The following is a 20,726-nucleotide window of genomic DNA, read 5'->3' as shown; positions in this document are numbered from 1 at the left end:
CTAGAAAAATGGAACACTATTAAGTTATAATATATGGATTCTTCTCTTTATAAAATACTATGAAGAGTAGATAAATGTTAAACAAGACATGATGAAAAAATCTTTTATCAAATTAAATATTTTTTATTAAAAGCCATTTTGAGTTCTATTTACAAACTGTTATGCTCTAAGGGGTGTCTTCCTGGAGGTTAAAAAATTGAAGGAGAGTTACTGTTCGCATTTTATTGAAATGTAAAATTAAGGAATAAGGCACACAAATTTAAAAACTGTATTTGGATATTTCCAAATGTTTGTCCCTAAAGGAAAACATCAAAGTCCAGGAGATGCAGTCTAACACACTTCTAGTTTTCTTTCCTTTTCCAATGGGACAAATGTAGGGTTTTTCTGTCATGACATCTCCCTTTCTGCCTTTGCTTAAACAATAAAGAGGCAAGAATGAGCTGGGAGGAGGTAGAAGAAAGGGAAGGGGAGGCGACGACTGGATGAGCCATGCGAGGGTCTCAAACTTTAAAGGCTTCGGATGAATTTCAGGTGTAGGTTAAATGTGCAGATTCTGTCTCAGCCAGTTAGGATGGAACAAGTATAAGCCTGGGCTTAATTCCTGCACAGAAATGTTTCCCATAAACACTTATAAGTACTTCTATTGCAGGGTCTGAGGACCACATTTTGAGAAGCACAGAGGGATCAATAAAACTATTAGACCTTATAAAGCCCAATGGCCAATCCAGGTAAACAAGTCTCTCAGGACTTAGGATGCTGGGAAGCTGTTGGCAGATGAAAGCACCATGTGTCTGCCAAGTGCGACACCAAGCTGCTCAACCTCTCCAGCATGCTGCTTGGGTGAACACTGTGGGCTGGCTGCCTTGCCTCCCCTTGGGGCAGTTGGCAGGTCTAGGGTGGGCTGACGTGGCTGGTCCACTGGCCCCACTTTCAGTAGCAAGGCTAGAAAAAAACAAAGCTCCATTAGTAGCTGGAAAGGTTTTAACTCAAAGTTTAAAAAGACTTGGGTGCAGTGGGGAGCCTGGGTGGCTTAGTCTGTTAAGCACCTGGCTTTGGCTCGGGTCATGATCTCATGGACCATGAGCTTGAGCCCCACGTCAGGCTCTGTGTTGACAGCTTGGAGCCTGGAGCCTCCTTAGGATTCTGTGTCTCCATCTCTCTCTTTGCCCCTCCTCAGCTCATGCTCTGTCTCAAAAATAAACAAACATTAAAAAAAAGACTTTGGGTGCATTAATTTTATTATTTATGCGATCAAAATCAGAGTTAAATTCAACAGGAAGCAAAAAAACTGTGCTTAAGCATTTCTTTTTCTTTTATATTTCCCTAAATTGCACAGTCTGTATAAATTTAATATTAATATGAATACTAATGTAACTTTATGTACTTATATAGTGTTTCCTAAGTATGAACATATTAATATTCATGAAGAAAAATTAGAAGGCACAGAGAGTTATAAAGGAGGAGAAGTCACACATACTCCTGCCATACAAAGACAATGATTAACATTTTTTTTGAATTTTCTTCCAATATTTTATCTATTTGTGTGTGTATGTAATATAATCTACATTGTAGAATACTTGCACCTGGTATAAACAATATTTGGAGGATTCTTGGAAATAATATTCTGAACGGAACTGACCAGAAGTTCCTATGGTCATGGGGTGGTCTTGGTATCACACACCTGTCCAATGCCCAGGGCTGGGTTCATGCTGAAAGCAGCATCCATGTCAATGTCAGTCCTAAGGAGCTATTCCAAGAGACAATATATAATGGAAAAATATTATTTATTTAAAATAGATCTTTACTAAAATTTTATATGTGTTCCTAGTTCTTCCACTGGGAGGATCAAGTTGATTATTATGTACACATAGAAAACATGTCAACGTTTGTGTTTACACTATCCAGATGGTGAACACAAATGTTGCTCTTTACCTTATGAGCCCCAGTCAGACAGTCGGCTTCAACTTCAGAACAGGATGCTCCATAAACAGAATGTGGATAGGCATCACCTTCCTCCTTCTCCCAGTCCATATCTGTGTGGTAGCCTCTGAGAAGAGAAATCAGCAGTGAAAAGAAAAGGCCCTTTCCCCATGAGTGGTCTCATTGCCCCCTGGACTGTGGGGCCTGGAGATGGACAGAGCACTTACCCCATGGTTGAAGGCCTCCCTTCCCTTCTTTGAAAAGGGGGATGTGTGACCAGAGTTCTAAGAGTAGCACCGCAGACACAGGGTGAAGGTCCATCAGTGTATGACCCCTCCCCTCCAGCACATGGTTACTGGAACTGGTCAGAGTGTGTGTAGATAGCTATGGCGTCCCTCCTGGTCAGCAAACAGCTGTGGCCCCAAGGAGTCCCGGGGCCTCCCTGCCATGACCCATGACTAAGGTTAACAGTGGGCATAGCAGAGCTCCTGTGCTCTCTGGGCATCTGTTCAGGTTTATGAGTGAGCACCATCTCTGCCCAGGTGTGATCTAAACCAAAGTAAAAATGTCTTTTACTTGAAATATCCAGTAGTCAAGAGATTGATGGATTCTTCTAAGGCTTTTGCAATCTGGAAGACATGATTAGTTATGAAGAAATACAAGCTTAGGGAAAATAATGAAAAATACCTTGAATGCTGGGCTTGCCTCCTCTTGTTTAGAACAAGCTTCCTACTCACATTCACTTATGCCTTTTATAAGCCATAGGTCATGCTTTTCAAGAGAGATGCTTAAGGGCAGCTGCTAGCTGTGCTCTGAGGCCCTCTATTTTTTTAGGTTGCACAGTATAAAGTTTGTTATTTTAAAACCCTTTTTAGGTTTTTAAATTAAGGAGGGGGCTAGACCACATTCATGTACTTTTTACATAAGTAGCTACACAGATAAGTATATATACACACACATGTTTATATGTGTATGTGTGTGTGCATATAGATGTATGTACTTTTACTCTGCTTTTTCTCCCCCAAATTATTTGGCTGGGTGTCTCAGTATATTGTGTCAACTTTCCTACTGGAGTAACCTGAGTAGGGCTGGAAATAATAATACTAATTGTAAAAATAATAATAATTATTATTAAAAATAGAGTAATCCTTTTTAAAAAATATTTTTATTTATTTTTGGAGAGAGAGAGAGCATGAGCAGGGGAGGGGCAGAGAGAGACGGAGACACAGAATCTGAAGCAGGCTCCAGGCTCTGAGCTGTCAGCACACAGCCCAACACGGGACTCAAACCCATGAACCATAAGATCATGACCTGAGCTGAAGCTGGATGCTTAACTAACTGAGCCACCTAAGTGCCCCCAAAGTAGAGTAATCCTTTCATAGTAGGACTGCTATTATCTCTGCTGCTCTGGGGAGAAAACCAAGGTCCTGAGGCACTGTGGGGGAAACTTGTCTACTAAAGCTAGTAGTGACAGATCAGGGACAGCAACCCTAAGTTGTGTTTTACTTTACAGCCCCTACTGTTATCATGTTCTGAAATAAACTCAAGTTTCCATGAATACAGACATTGGTTTTGCTCTTTGGAAAGGCAGAAGTAAATGTTAATAAATGCTTTGTTTCTTGAATGGGCACCACTGATCAGCCCATGCACTGAGGGCCATCACCCATCTGCATGTATCTGTCTTTTCCTGCAAGGATAATAAAGAGAACATTCACTCACTCCTCCCATCTTCCTGCAGGGTTTTTCCTGATGATTGGCTAAAGACGGGCCATAAGAATTTGGCAGGCATTCTAAAAGTAAATATTTGAAATGACATCAGGAAAAGAAGGCACAGGAAACAGCAAAATGTTAAATATTTAAATCAATTCTAATGTAGTCTCTCAGTTTTGTGAACCTGCTTCCTAATCCTCTAGGCAGGGTTTCTTAAAGTTGAGTAATGTATGGAACCCCTTTGAGGAAACAAATATGCCTGTGGATCTCACAGTGTTGATGTCAATTATTTTTATTATAATGTTGTTTTAATATATGCTAATATAAAGCTAGGTAGCATCTCCTTAGAGTTATAGCTCTTTTATACCTTCAAAGCAAAAATAAAATGATGAAGCAGACAAACCAATCTTTATACCAATAAAATTCAAATAACAACATTAATTTAGTTGGTTGATGATGTTTCTCTGAAGCTAAATGCTGCTTGGAATGTGGAAAAAGCCTTTATTGCTCTAGCCCACATATGTTGAAGTTAAGTGTGCCTACTGTGTGCCAGTCAACAGATCAATTTCCTGTCCATCCTTCTTCTTTAAAATGCCACTAAATTTTCATCTATGCTTTATACCTTGCCATCATCTGCTCTTCACTGGGCAAGAAAAAAACACCAATTACCTATGAAGCCCATCTCTGCTCTTTTTTTTTCTTTAATTTTTAATGTTTTTTTATTTTTGGGAGAGAGAGAGACAGACAGAACGTGAGCAGGGAAGAGGCAGAGAGAGAGGGAAACACAGAATCTGAACTAGGCTCCAGGCTCTGAGCCATCAGCACAGACCCCGGCGCAGGGCTGGAACCCATGAACCACGAGATCATGACCCAAGCCAAAGTCAGACGCCTAACTGAGCCACCCAGGTGCCCCTCTGCCCTTTTCTTGTTGCCGTGACACAAAAGATAGTTCTTGGTCCCAAATGTGGGCAAAGAGATCTCATGGCAATACCCCACTTATAAAGTGGTCATTCTGATGATGTAAAATGTACTTTTAAAAATTTTTAAACATTACTAGTGAAATGAAAATAAGGAGGATTGAGGTGAAATCTCAGGCCCTTGAGATTATACCTGCTGACCCCTGATATCAGTGGGCCCCAAGTTGGCTTCCACCCTTACTTCAAATACAAATCTGTTCATGTCTGCCCTTACTTATTCATCTTAGCCTCAGAACACCTCTCATGTTCCCTCTTAGTTTCTGTTCCTTCTTTTCTATTATCCACTCTTTGGGAAATGGTTTCTGACTTCTCATGTGTTAGGGAGATCCTTGTTTTCATAAATCTGTCTTTCTGGTTCATTCATCTTTCAATCACTGACTTTATTACAAATGGGTGCCTTCTAAAAGAGGGCCACATCCAAGGCAAACCGAAGTTACAGGGTTTCTGCCTGCTCAAATATCAGGTATTTGTCTCCTTATTGTGTCCTGACCTCATACTCCTACACATAACTTTACAGTCAGCAGTCTGATAGTCTCCTAAGATAAGTGTCCCCTATTTAAGAGAGTGAGATATTGCAGAGAACAGTTTCATACTTTTGTGACCTCCTGAACTCCTTTCTTTGTATGGAGAATTCTCTCACCTTATATTCCTTGGTAGGGTCACCTTCCTCTATTAAAGCTCTAAATGCCAGATACAAATTTTTCCAGCTTTTTTTTTTTTTTGCATTATAGAACATTTCAAAATACATAAAAGTACAGAGAATAGTGTACTAGCTCCCCTTATCCAGCTTCAACAATAAACATTTATACCCCAACCTCACCCCTCTGCTATTTTTCTTACCTCTTCTACTTTGCTCCCTTCTGCTCTCTCTGCTCCAGTTCCCCTGACCTGTTGTGGCTTCTCGAGCACAGTAAGATCTTTCTGCCTACAAATACCTGCATGGCTTCTTTCCTTGCTGCATTCAGGGCCAGGCTCAAGCACTTATTCATTGTCTGCTATGAGGTCAAGCTCTCTGTGTTTCACTCACTGCTATTCCCTAAGTGTTTGTAGCAGGACCTAGCATATGACAGGTCCTCAGTAAATGTTTAAGTCACTGTGGGACCAATAAAAGAGGTCACACAAATTTACGACTTTTCTTATGATGATTCTTCATTATAAAATATCAGAATATTTCTAAAAATATGTTGTTTCCTCTTTGTGTGTGTGTGTGTGTGTGTGTGTGTGTGTGTCCCTGCTTTATCAGTGCTTGAGATTATGCCTCATTATGTGTTGGGTGTCTCTCTGGCACCTGGGCCTGCAAGGTAACTAGAATCTGGATAAAAGATGAAAGATAGACTCAGTCACCTACATGTTTTAACCAAATTAGAACTTCCCAGAGTGTTTCTCTTGGGTGCTAATTCTATAGTATATTAAGAGGGGTTTTATTAATTAAAATGTTTTCATGGTTAAGTAAGCTTGGCAAAAACAGTGAAACAAAGTTAAAGAGGTTTCTTTGCTGTGGGGCTTGTCAGAGCCTTTATTATGCCAATATGCATCATAAGCCTCTATGAGTGGGATGTAGTATGTAATATTTTCCAAACTTCTTGGCTATAGAATCCTTTTTTTCCCCCACTGAGAACGTCATGGGATCACTGTTCCAAGGAACATACTTTGGGAATCCATGGTTCACATGATATATGGGCATATTCAACAGGCTGAAATTTTCTCTTTTCATCTAGGTGTTTGTCTTTGTGGGTGACTAATGGTTAATCAGTGGTTTTCTGGACATTGGAGGGCGGGAAGGAGAGAGGTGGTGGTGGCGGCTTTGTTGCATGATCTTTGTAAGCCACCCAATGATTCTATGAGATGGGTGGTATTTGGGTGAAGTTTTGCAGAGAGGAAACTGATCCTTAGAGAGGTTAAAAGACAGGCCAAGCCCTACCTGGAATTAGGATGTCCTATTAGTGATGGGATTACTCTGTACTTCTCTGGTGTGCTGGGGTGAGAGCAGGGAGGGACACTCTCACCTAAGACAAAAGGAGGTTGCTGAAGGTACAGCAGAACATTAATTATGAAAAACAGCCCAGGACATCAGAAAAAGCACCAAATGGGAGCCTAAGAAAACTGGACTTGGAGTCTTGGCTCTGTAGGTAATTAGCTAAGTGATCTGGAACCAGCCACATGACTTCTCTTGGACTCAGTTTCATCTTCCATAAAAGAAGGGTGAGGACAAGGTCTCTTCCAGCACTGTCACCAAGGGACTGATAAATGAAAGAGAAGTCACCTGTACAGCCTTCCCATTGATGTCTATTCCCATGGATGTCACTGTGAAGATAGGATTGGGCACCATGCTGGTGCGTGCTTCAGACAGATGTATCTATGACTGGGGGATGTCTAGTTCTTGACCAGCCACCTGCCAGAGGTAGAAGAAAAATATTGTTTATTTCATTGGTTTTAAGTCCCCCCCCCCATTAAAAACCTTTAATTCCTTTTTGAACTGAATATAAGACCTGAGTATCCTATCGGGACAAGCATTTAAGACAGCATCTTGGGTTTTATATGCAGGTTATGAGTTTGAAGATTTTAAATGGCACTGTAAAAGATATGCTGCTTTTCAGGGACATGTGGCCAACCAAAGAATCTTTTTGTACTTTTATACCACTTTCATAGGAACCATGTGGCACTATGGTCACTCTGGGACATCTTGCTTAGTATGACACACGCAGGCAAGGTTGAGGTCCGGATCTTACTGTTTCACTTTCATCTTCTTGTGACTTACAGACAATTTAGCAGAGTATGTTTCTTTTGTGGGACATTTTGCAGGCATAAGGATTTTGTTGTAAAGAAGCAGTATATGTTCAAAGAAGGCCCTGTGGATTTTTGTAATTTCCCAATTCTGAGCACACTATTAAATAATATTTTTTTTAAAGAAAGTATTTTCTCCCTATTTCTCATTTGGGAGACAAGCTTTGTCTCTCCACTCCCTGCCACCCCACCAATGGCTCCCACATTTTTGATTCAATATTCAACAAATTCTTATTTAAAAGAAAAAAAGAAGGGGAAATTTCCTACTGCAAATAATCTCTTACTCTTTAAACAGTATTAGAAATATTTCTTTGAATTAGTACATGGAGGCCAGTCATGTGGAATTCTTAAGTAGAATGTGAATTCTACAAACATAATCTCTCATCCTATTAAACACATACATTTCGAATTGAAGATCTGAATTAACATAGCATTCCTTTGAGCAGGTGCCATAAAGCTGGAAAGTATTCTTTCTTTGAAAACTGGCATCACATTTTTCAGAAGACCTTTTGTATGCAGGAAGAATATATCACATATTTCCTCAATTCTAACACCCAGTCCTTCGCTTTGCAGTTCCGCATTGCTGAAATCAAGATGAGTCTTATAATTGATCTGTGCATTTAAAATTATGGTATTTCTCCTGCTCAACAAAGAACACAGTTGCTAGGCTGACGGTAAGGTGCTACAGTTCTCTATAGTGGAGAGGATGGGCACTAATCTTACCTGAATCATTTTGGTGTGATGGCCTTGTCCCATTTCACAGCCACCATGAGTCACCAGGACAGAGTCATCAAAACAGATGTGGATTAGAGTGGCAGCCTGGGGGAAATAGCTGCACCAGTTTGGAAACTGATATGGCCAAATGTTGCTGAAAGTTTAGCTGAGGTTACCAGATGAACAGTTTTGCTTTATTGATCCAATGTTTCACTGTTCATACTGGAAAAGAAAGCCATTATAGGTGGCAACAGACAACCCCTTTCAATAACTCCCACACTTAAAAACCATAAATGTTGATGTATGAATGGTAGCTCATCTCCCCTCCAACCAGTCTCCTGCATACTGGAGGCCTTGTGTAATTGATTTAGGCCTCTGCAAAGCCCCAACTTGCACAATAGTCTATTATTCTTCCCTTGTAGGACATGAAAATTAATTTTAGAGCAAATAGAACTTGTATAAGTAATTTCCAGGCACAAATTGTCTTGGATACTAGAAGAGTTGGAAGATATTGAGATGTTTTAATGGTTTCCAAATGCTGCTGACCCTCAGGATCAGGGTAGGGAAAAAGTATGGGTCCCATTCTGGAAATTCCAACTCAGTAGAAGATTGGAGGAAGGGCCTAAGTATCCATTTTTTAAGCTCCCAGGTGATTTTGGTGCTTGGTCAGTTTTGGGATCCATTGATTTAGTCAAAATTCTTCACTTTGCACATGGGGCAATAGAAGCCTAGGGAGGAGGAGAATGGCCAGACTCACATGCCTAGTTGGTAATAGAGTCAAGACTGGAACCCATAACTCTTAGCTTGAGTCCAGTGTTCTCCACACCTATGCCAGGCTGGCTCCTTCAAACTAACAGCTGTTGTCTTCCTCTGGGGCTGGCTGCTCTAGTGGAAGAATCCATAGTCTAGGGACCAGCCATAGGAGGGAGGAGGCTGGACTATGTTGCTGTATTGGGGGGTTCTGCAAGTCACTGTAATTTTTCTTTACAGAAATCCCTCTCATATGCTGGTGCACATGGCCCAGCATCCTGCATGGGCTTCCTTGGGACCTCTACCCCCTGTGTTGATGCCTGTGTCCTGCTACAAAGCATAGAAAATATCAACTAATTTACCTATGCTAGTTTCCTGAGTCTGCAACTGTATTCTCAGAACTGTCAAGTTCTCTCCAAGAACTTTTAAACTTTCTATTTTCACCTTATGGTAATTTAACAAGAGTAATGGATAACCAGATACCAGCGAGTATTGCCACATGCTTTCAGAGCCCATGTTAGATTTTATGGTGATGACTGTATAAGCACCAAGTAGGACTACTTTAATAATGGGGTATATTAGAGATGATAAGAGGTGGGACAGTGAGTCATCACACCATACAGAGGCATTCGGGATAAAGACTTCAAAATGCCTTGTGCAGCAGCAGCCAGAACTACCATCATTTTATGAGTGAGGATGTAGTTTTAAAGAAGCAACATCATCTACTACATTAAGTTAACATTACTATTTTCTTACTGGCATTTATGATACTATTTTTAGGTAATTTCCAATGTTGTTTGTATTTCATAAGGGCCTAAGAGCTATAAGAAGTTTATTCCTTGCTTTGAGTTTATACACAGATAAATAATATTAAAATAAATAATTTAAGTGGTCATTGAGAATCTACAAAAATTTTTTCCTTTAAAGGGGGTCTGCATATTATTCTGACTTGAGAAACGCTACCTGGGGGAAACAGCACCTACTCCCAGAAGTGCAGCCTTCGCCTCCTGGCCTTCTCCTCTCTCCCTCTCATTTTGCTTTTTGCCTTGTTAGTGGACCCCAAGGGAGAGTGTGTACAGAAGATAACTGGGTAAGAGACAGCTTGGCCACACCTCATTCACACCATGAAGGAGGCCTCCCATCTTCCTTCCTTGGCATGGGTTGGTTAAGGGGACACTTCAGAGATCGATGGGGATGGAAGTAAAAAAATAGAAGAATCAGAAACAGAACTCTATGAAAAACTGTTAAAGGTGAAACTAAAGAGAAGGCACAGCAGTCACTGAGCTTTAATATAGTAACTTCAAATTCCTGTGTGAATGGGGCAGGTCTGTCTGTTCTCTTGTGTTTCTTCAAATGACCCCACTGCTGCCACTAAGAATTTAGGAAGGACAGAAAGAGATCCCCTTATTTTCCCCAATTCTCTCATGGATTTGAAATTAGACCTCAAACCTCAATACTCATGTCTAGGGCTCTGCTCTAGGTCAGACCCCTTGAGCTGGACTTTATCTGCTCATCATTTTCGAGTCCCTGGTAGTGTGTTGCACCAGATCTGCCCATCTGATACCTGTGGTCCCCAATGCTTGCCTAAATCCACTTTGTTTCCTGCTTTAGGAAACCTCCCCAGTTTCTTCTTTCTCCCCACAGGGGACCATCCCCAGTTGCATACAGTTGCCATTTTCAGACAGTCAGTCATGTGGAAAACTGTTTCTGGTGAGAAGAAGACACCTCTCTCAACCTCACCTGACTGTAGTCAGCCACAGGGACCCAGTGGTAAATTTTCTGGGGACCATGGCAAGCCTCCTCTTCTTCCAGTAGTTCTTTTTGTTAAATTCCTTCACAGTGAGTTCCCTACCATAGGATGAAGATTTCTCCAGACATTCTTTCCAACATCTTCACAAGGGCTCTGGATTAAATGTCTGCTTATAAGTTGTTTTGCTAATCCTTTTATACATGTTCATTTCTTTAACCTGAGAGACAATAACATGGATTTTAAGGGTATATGCTTAGTCTATTACAAAGCATACATTTTTGTTATACACCTGATATGAAGAAAGTTTTTCTAAAAAACGGCTGTAAATATGCAAGTGCAAGTATACATGTATAAACATAACAATTATAACAATAATTATACTAACAGTAGAAACTACTGGTGAGCACTTCATATGTTCCATATCTCAATTAACTTCACCATAATTCTGAGAAATAGCAGGTACCAACTATTATGAGCCCTGTCACAAGTTTTGTTAGTGGTGAGACAAAATTTTGACTCAAAATTATTCTACTCACACACAACATTTCAAGTTCAAATTAGCTCCACAAAATCTTGAACTGTGGTAGAATGTTTGCATAAATGGCAATCATTCCATTCTCTGTATTCATGCCTTTAGGTGGTTTCACCCTGACTCTGGGATTGGCCATATGACTTGCTTGGGCCAAAGGGACAATACGTATTAACACAGGCAGACACTTGAAAAGGGATTGTGCATTAGGGCTGGCCACATTCTTGTCACTCTTGGGAACTCTGTAACTACTACCATAAGAACTATTCTGGGTTAGTCTACTGGAGGATGAAACTCTGAAGTTGACATGATCCTTCCTAGCTGAGATCTCTCCTAGACTAATCAGCCCAGTGATCACCAGACATGTAGGTAAAGCTGTCTTAGACCATAAAGCTGCAGTGGAGCTGGCCCAGAAGAGCTACCCAGCTGACCTTCAGAACCAGAGGAAGTGCTTTCTGTTGTTTTAAGTCCATTACATTTTGTGGTTGACTTGTTAATATCAAAAGCTGATACGCAGTGTACTTTATTTCTTTGAATCTGTTTAGAAGCCAATGCTATATGTCAATACTCAAGATATATTTGAACCAGTGATGTCAAAGTTTTGTTAGGGGGTTCTGACTTACTACCTCTTCAGGTGGTAAGTTATGCTGAGAAGCCACAGCAGTTATGTAAGCTACCACTATCACTGAGCCTTGGGGAAGCCAAATCCTCAAAGGCAGTGTTGGATGGCAAATTTGTTTTGCAAGACCTACCCTGGCACCGAAAATTACGAATATAATATGAATTTTCAGATTTCATCACAATGAACTTTGTTACCTGAATTAAAGCAAAACAAAACAAAACTTCTCATCTATCAAATATTCAAAACCACTTAACCAAATTTTATCTCTAACTAGAATTCTTCACAGAATTTATCTACTTTATATGATAAATATTCATATGAATAAAGTATGGCACATACAGCTCAACTGGTAACCTATGGAAAAGGCATATTTCTTACTGACTCAGATTCATAAGGAGTGCATCCGCTATTAATACTCACATCAGCAGCTTTGATCACACCATTGTTGATGAATCCAATCTGCAAAGTGATATCAGTAAAATCACCTTCTCAATACAACCATGCTTCTAAACAAACACATCTGATCACCGTTGTCAGTCTACCTAACTTATGAACATGATTTGATGTGACAGTTACTTGGAGGGACATGGAAGCTGATGCCCCATTTGACTAGGATTCCAGCAGAAAGTCTTGATCAGTTTTAGGCAGCATCCAAATACACCTTGCAAGTGGTGTGGAATTTGGTAATTGTCTTTACTGTTGGTTGGTTATCACTGAACAATCTTTTAGGCATTTCCTAAAAGTTTTGATCTCACTCACTTTGTATTTTCCGAGGAATGGGTGGTGGCCACCAGTTATCAGCATGTCATCATCACACTCTAGAAAAGACCAATTGGGTGGCCAGCCCTAGGGGAAATGACTCTGTTAATATGCGGGATGCTTCATAAATTGTAGAAGCAAAGAGATGGGGGAAGGGGGCTTGAGATAATCAGGCTTAGTGGTTTTCAATGGGGGTAGTCACATGCTTTAAACAACAATTTAAAAGCTTGTGGGGACATTAAAATTCACAACAACAGGGGCGCCTGGGTGGCGCAGTCGGTTAAGCGTCCGACTTCAGCCAGGTCACGATCTCGCGGTCCGTGAGTTCAAGCCCCGCATCAGGCTCTGGGCTGATGGCTCAGAGCCTGGAGCCTGTTTCCGATTCTGTGTCTCCCTCTCTCTCTGACCCTCCCCCGTTCATGCTCTGTCTCTCTCTGTCCCAAAAATAAATAAACGTTGAAAAAAAAATTTTTTTTTTAAAAATAAAAAAAAAAAATTCACAACAACAACTAAAACACCCCATGCCTACTATTATTATTCTGGTTTAGTCATATCTAAGAATTTATATATCCAAATTATACATTATTTCGTTATAAGTTACTTTCCTTTAATTTTTTACACAACATTAAGGCATTGTGTGATTATTTTGCAGTTATGTGTATAAGCAGGTTATATTATTATGAACTTTACTTTGGGATATTAAAAGGGTCATTAAAACACCATAGGAGGATGTGAGGCTGGAAAGGTTGAGAACCAATGATTTGTTGAACTCAGCCTCCTTTGCATTCAGGCTCCTTGTTCATAGAATGCCCATTGAGGGCACCTCTGGCTTCTGAGGGGATACCCCCAGTGCCTGCAAACTTACAATTATAAGGCAACCTTTTCTATTGTTGCAAAGTGCCAATGAACTAAGGTGTTCACAGTTTTTCTTTCTGTAGTGGTAGCCTGGGACAAGTTAAGTTTGTCTTGAATATTTAGTGAAGTTTGGTAGTTACAAGGTTCACAAAAGTCATGGCTATTCCTGTGTCTGTTTATTCCATCTGCATGATGCAGAGGCTAAGTGAACATTCCTAGGAGCAGCAGACCCTAGTGTATTTCATGATAAAACATGTTCCCTGTAAGGTTAGGGTTTTGATCCTCCCTCTACTCAGATAATTTCAGCTTGATTTATTTTAATGATTTAAAACATAAACATTTTGGGGTGCCTGGGTGGCTCAGTCAGTTAAGCGGCCGACTTTGGCTCAGGTCATGATCTCATGGTCCGTGAGTTCGAGCCCCTCATCGGGCTCTGTGCTGACAGCTCAGAGCCTGGAGCCTGTTTCAGATTCTGTGTCTCCTTCTCTCTGACCCTCCCCCGTTCATGCTCTGTCTCTCTCTGTCTCAAAAATAAATAAAACGTTAAAATAAATAAATAAAACATAAACATTTTAAAGAATTAAAGTCAATGAAAAAGTAATACATGTTACATCTGAGTCAAAACTTATAGTGATTACATCTATTTTACACAAAAATCTTATAAGACAGGTAGATTACTTTCACCAATTTGTGGGTGAGGAAACTGAGGGGGCTTGTCAAGGTGACCTTGTGAGTGAGTGGCAGTTCAAGAGCAGGGCTTGAACACAGATCTTCTGGCTCAGGTCCAGTGTTCTTCACCACATGCTAAACATACCCTTTGGAGATGAGAGTCTATGACCAGTGGGACAAAAGCAAGCCGTGGTACAGGACTAGAAGGACATGATGGCATTGGCACAGCCAGGACTGCTGACAGTCACAGCTGTTATGGTGACTCTTACTTGTTGGTGGACCATGGCACTGACAGCTCCTAGTGATGGGGTTTTGGAGTGGTGGGGTCTGGAGCTGATGGCCAAGAAATGATTTTTTAGACGTCTTTGATGCAAAAAAGTGATTTTATTAAAGCATGGGGACAAGACTGGGGTTGTGAAGAGTGATTGGTTATATACTATGGAGTTATGGGAGGTAAAGGCAAAAGAGAGGCCTCCAGAAAGACTTTCATATGCTAAAGAGGACTCAGAAGATACTGGAGGCCTTGCTATTGTCAAGCTAAAGTTATTTTCCCTCTGGTAAGACATTAACATTAAGACAGTAGGGAGTTCTGGAGAAATGTTCTGCTCTGTATTTGCCTAAAGTATTTATAAATGGGCTGCAGGTTATAAGAAAATTTAATTTTATCTACCATTTCCATCTTAACTTAAAAAAAGTTTTTTTAGGGGCACCTGGGTGGCTCAGTCGGTTGAGCGACCAACTTCAGCTCAGGTCATGATCTCACAGCTCGTGAGTTTGAGCCCCGCGTCGGGCTATGTGCTGACAGCGTGGAGCCTGGAGCCTACTTCAGATTCTGTATCTCTCTCTCTCTTTCTGCCCCTAACCCACTTGCATTCTGTCTCTGTCTCCCTCAAAAGTAAATAAAACATTAAAAAAAATTTTTTTTTAATTTTTAATGTTTATTTACTTTTGAGAGAGTGAGAGAGAGACAGAGCACAAGTGTGGGAGGGGCAAAGAGAAAGGGAGACACAGAATCCAAACAGGCTCCAGGCTTTGAGCTGTCAGCACAGAGCCTGATGCTGGGCTTGAACCCACAGATCACGAGATCATGACCTGAACTGAAGTTGGATGCTTAACTGACTCAGCCACCTAAGTGCCCCCATTTCCTTCTTATCTTTGTTTCCCACATCACTATGGAGGGGAGGGTAATGTTGGGGCTCCAGGAAACTGAGTCTATAGGTTTCTGGAGATTAGGCTATTGATAAGATGGCCTTTTTCTTGTAATCTACTAAGACATTTGTAAACTGATGGAGACTCATGTCCTGCATGATTGTGATCTCTATCAGTTAACCATTTGTTTTCTCCTTTCCTTTGTTCTTAGGCAGCCAGGAGTGCCTGAGGAATGTCACACATAACCCTTGCCTTATGCTCCCTCATCACTAGCAGAGCAGGCTTGGTTACTCCAAGCACTCCTCCAGTTCTTTCCATGTGGCAGGTGATTCTACTCCTTGGAACGTTTAATGCTGCAGCCACAAATTCCTGCAAGAGGTTGAGTCCCCAAAGCCACATAAGTGCAATTTAATAGTTTATTTCCTCACCCATGTACCATTATCTAGCCCTCTGCCTAGTCAAAGAAACTCAGTTATTTAGCACTTAGAATATTTACAAAGTTGTGCAACCATCACCATAATCTAATTTTAGAACATTTTAAGCATCTTCAAAGAAACCTGGATCTACCAAGCAGTGACTCCTTATCTTCCTCCAGTCCCCTAGTACTAGACAACTACTAATCTACTTTTTGTCTCCATAGATTTGCCTGTTTGGAACATTTCATATAAATGTAATCTTACAATATGTGGTCTTTCGTGGTCTGGCTTCTTTAACTTGGCATAATGTTGTCAAGGTTCATTCATGGAATAGTACTCCATTCTTTTTTATGGCTGCATAATATTCCAAAGTAGAGATATACCATATTTTGCTTACCCATTCATCAATTGATGGACATTTGGGTTGTTTCTACTTTTGGCTATTCGTGTATAAATTTTTGTGTGGACACATGCCTTTAATTCTCTTGGGTAGATACCTAGTTATGGAATTGTTGGGTTATGTAGTCACTATCTTTAACATCCTTAGAAACTGCCATGGTATTTTCCAAAAATGGCTGTGCCATTTTTCATGCCCACCAGCAATGTATGAAGATTTCAATTTCTCCACATCTTTATCAATAGTTATTACTGTCTTATGATTTATACTCATTCTAGTGTGTGTGAAGTTGTATCTCACTATAGTTTTGATTTGCATTTCTCTGGTGACTAAGGCTGTGAGCATCTTTTCACGTGCTTGTTAGTCATTCTTAGACCTTCTCTGTTTATACAAATCCTTTATTGGGACTGCTTTTGATACTGACCCAGGTTCTGGGCTGTGAGCTGTGACTGTCCTGTGCCCCAGTTACCCCTGGGAAATGCCTCATGAAGTTGACTAATCATACCTTAGAAGGTATTGTTGGTAGGCAGCAATGGTGACCTGGGACATACATGTTATCCATTTGGAGCCCAGAGCTACATACTCTCTGTCAAAAGAGACTTCAGAGGTGATCTTTATCATCTCCTTCAATTTATAGAAAAAGATATTGGTACTTGGCAGCTTGTGGGAGATCACATGGCTTTTTAGGGGCAAAGCCATAACTCCTCACTCCTATGCTGTTCCACGTTAAAACTTGTAACCACAGAGGCCCCAGTAACAACCCAGCTCAACATCAGTCCTCTCAGCCTTTCATTTTGCCTTGAATAGCAGCTTCCTCCTCTCATTGAGTCTATCCATCCCTTTAGGACCCCAAAGCACCAACTCACTCTGCTCCACCAGGAAGCCATCAGCTTTCCCCCTCAGTGATGCTCTTCATTACTCCTCCTCCCAGTATAAATATTTAAATATCCTCCTGTGCCAGGCACAATTCTAGGCCCAACAACTCCACATTTCAGAAGAGGGGAATTTCAGAGAATCCTTTACTTGCCTAGGTGCAGCCATGCCTTATATCTCAACCACTAGACTAGGATTGGAAATCATCTGCTATTGCACAGGAAATGCAATCACTTTACTGGTGCATCACTAATACATGAAAATATTCAGACAAAGAAGCAACACAAATGAACTACAAAGGGAGATTTAAATATAATACTAAGGCTTTGACCTCCCTGAGATTAGGTTTTTCACCATCAATTGTTATAAGGGTAAGATAAATCTTGCCCTAAATTTTGGAAGGTAGCAAAATATTTTCCCTTTCAGGGAAATATTGCCCCATTTTTCTTCATTCTGGACTGTAGCTAATATCAAATACACAGAGCATCGGAGGCATAGAAGTGGAAGGAATCAAAAGTCCTCTAGAGCAGAGTGCCTGGTTGTCAGGGCCTCACAGCCTACCGTCATCTGGAGTCTCATTTTCCAAAAATATCTGGTTACTTGCACATGGCTTGAAAACTGGGTTCCAAGCTGTAACGCCATTTCTTTATCTTCTTCTTTTGGGATAGCCAAGATAGTTTGCATTTCCATGTAAAAATTTTCCTGCCCTTCTATGTGGACCTCACCTGTAAGGCATAAACACAGGACAATGTTCAGTTGAAAGTCCCAGACTGGGGGCTCTCAGTGATATTTGGTTTATGGGGAGCAAGTTGCTTTAGTTTGTGGAGAGCTGGACTTTGTATCATTTGGTTAAACCACTTTTTTCTTTGTTTTTTTAAAATGTTTATTTATTTATTTTTGGAGAGAGGGAGAGGCAGAGAGAGAAAGGAAGAGAGAGAGAATCCCAAGCAGGTTCCATGCTCAGCATGGCCAAGCCTGACCCGGGGCTCAATCTCATGACCATGAGATTATGACCTGAGCAGATATCAAGAGTCAGATGCTTAAGCAGCTGAGCCACCCCGGTGCCCTTAAACTACTTTTTTCTAATTAATCTTCATTGTGCACAAATAGCTGTATGACTCTGGGTCATTCCCTTCCTCTCTCTTGGCCTCAGTTTCCTCATCTGTCAAGTGGGATGGTGAGATCCATGATGTGCTGGATTTGAGCATACAGACAAACCTGGCCACATATCCAGGCACTGTCATCTCTTTGTTCGGTGACTTTGGCCAAGGTATTAAACTGTCATTTCCTCCTCTGTAAAATCAGGGTGGAGGTGGGTTAATAATAATATGTACCTCAGTTAGGTGATATTAGAATTATTGAATCAAAGAAGATAAGTAGCTTGTAAAAGGACACAAAGATTTAAAATGGCAAAGCTGAGGGGGCGCCTGGGTGGCTCAGTCAGTCTTGCAGGTCATGGGTTTGAAGCTTGAGTCATGGGTTTCAGGCTCAGGTCATGGTCTTGCACTTCATGGGTTTGAGGCCTGAGTCAGGCTCAGGGTTGACAGTGCAGAGCCCAATTGGGACTCTCTTTCTTTCTCCCTCTCTCTCTGCCCCTTCCTGCCTCTCGCTGTCTCTCTCAAAATAAATAAATAGGGAAGATGGCGGCGTAGGAGGACGCTGGGCTCACCGCGCGTCCTGCTGATCACTTAGATTCCACCTACACCTGCCTAAATAACCCAGAAAACCGCCAGAGGATTAGCAGAACAGAGTCACCGGACCCAAGTGCAGACGAGAGGCCCACGGAAGAGGGTAGGAAGGGCGGCGAGGCGGTGCACGCTCCACGGACTGGCGGGAGGGAGCCGGGGCGGAGGGGCGGCTCGCCGGCCAAGCAGAGCCCCCGAGTCCGGCTTGCAAAAGCGGAGGGGCCTGACGGACTGTGTTCCGACAGCAAGCGCGACTTAGCATCTGGGAGGTCATAAGTTAACAGCTCTGCTCGGAAAGCGGGAAGGCTGGAGGACAAAGGGAGGGTGAGCTGCGGAGCCCCCGGACGACAGAGCTCAGTTTGGCGGGGAACAAAGGCGCTCGCCAGCGCCATCTCCCCCGCCCATCCCCCAGCCAAAATCCCAAAGGGAACCGGCTCCGGCCAGGGAAATTGCTCGCTCCGCGCGAACACCCAACTCTGTGCTTCTGTGGAGCCAAACCTCCGGCAGCGATCTGACTCCCTCCGGCTGCCACAGGGCCCCTCCTGAAGAGGATCACCTAAGGAGAAGCGAGCTAAGCCTGCCCCCCCTGCCGCTGTGCACCTTGCCTTCCCACCCCAGCTAATACGCCAGATCCCCAGCATCACAAGCCTGGCAGTGTGCAAGTAGCCCAGACGGGCCACGCCACCCCACAGTGAATCCCGCCCCTAGGAGAGGGGAAGAGAAGGCACACACCAGTCTGACTGTGGCCCCAGCGGTGGGCTGGGGGCAGACATCAGGTCGGACTGCGGCCCCGCCCACCAACTCCAGTTATACACCACAGCACAGGGGAAGTGCCCTGCAGGCCCTCACCACACCAGGGACTATCCAAAATGACCAAGCGGAAGAATTCCCCTCAGAAGAATCTCCAGGAAATAACAACAGCTAATGAGCTGATCAAAAAGGATTTAAATAATATAACAGAAAGTGAATTTAGAATAATAGTCATAAAATTAATCGCTGGGCTGGAAAACAGCATACAGGACAGCAGAGAATCTCTTGCTACAGACATCAGGGGACTAAGGAACAGTCACGAGGAGCTGAAAAACGCTTTAAAGGAAATGGAAAACAAAATGCAAACCACCACGGCTCGGATGGAAGAGGCAGAGGAGAGAATAGGTGAACTAGAAGATAAAGTTATGGAAAAAGAGGAAGCTGAGAAAAAGAGAGATAAAAAAATCCAGGAGTATGAGGGAAAAATTAGAGAACTAAGTGATACACTAAAAAGAAATAATATACGCATAATTGGTATCCCAGAGGAGGAAGAGAGAGGGAAAGGTGCTGAAGGGGTACTTGAAGAAATAATAGCTGAGAACTTCCCTGAACTGGGGAAGGAAAAAGGCATTGAAATCCAAGAGGCACAGAGAACTCCCTTCAGACGTAACTTGAATCGATCTTCTGCACGACATATCATAGTGAAACTGGCAAAATACAAGGATAAAGAGAAAATTCTGAAAGCAGCAAGGGGTAAACGTGCCCTCACATATAAAGGGAGACCTATAAGACTCGTGACTGATCTCTCTTTTGAAACTTGGCAGGCCAGAAAGAATTGGCACGAGATTTTCAGGGTGCTAGACAGCAAAAATATGCAGCCGAGAATCCTTTATCCAGCAAGTCTGTCATTTAGAATAGAAGGAGAGATAAAGGTCTTCCCAAACAAACAAAAACTGAAGGAATTTGTCACCACTAAACCAGCCCTACAAGAGATCCTAAGGGGGACCCTGTGAGACAAAGTACCAGAGACATCACTACAAGCATAAAACATACAGACATCACAATGACTCTAAACCCGTATCTTTCTATAATAACACTGAATGTAAATGGATTAAATGCGCCAACCAAAAGACATAGGGTATCAGAATGGATAAAAAAACAAGACCCATCTATTTGCTGTCTACAAGAGACTCATTTTAGACCTGAGGACACCTTTAGATTCAGAGTGAGGGGATGGAGAACTATGTATCATGCTACTGGAAGCCAGAAGAAAGCTGGAGTAGCCATACTTATATCAGACAAACTAGACTTTAAATTAAAGGCTGTAACAAGAGATGAAGAAGGACATTATATAATAGTTACAGGGTCTATCCATCAGGAAGAGCTAACAATTATAAATGTCTATGCGCCGAATACC

General features: G+C 41.8%; 1 pseudogene; it reads right to left on the bottom strand.

Annotated features, from left to right (window-relative positions):
- Positions 1 to 20,726, bottom strand: part of LOC115519897 — a 74,857-nt pseudogene that overhangs the window by 4,414 nt on the left and 49,717 nt on the right.

Source organism: Lynx canadensis, chromosome C1 (genome assembly GCF_007474595.2).
Source record: "Lynx canadensis isolate LIC74 chromosome C1, mLynCan4.pri.v2, whole genome shotgun sequence".
NCBI lineage: Eukaryota > Metazoa > Chordata > Mammalia > Carnivora > Felidae > Lynx > Lynx canadensis.
The sequence above is the reverse complement of the archived record's forward strand: the minus strand, read 5'-3'. Positions and strand labels throughout refer to the sequence as shown.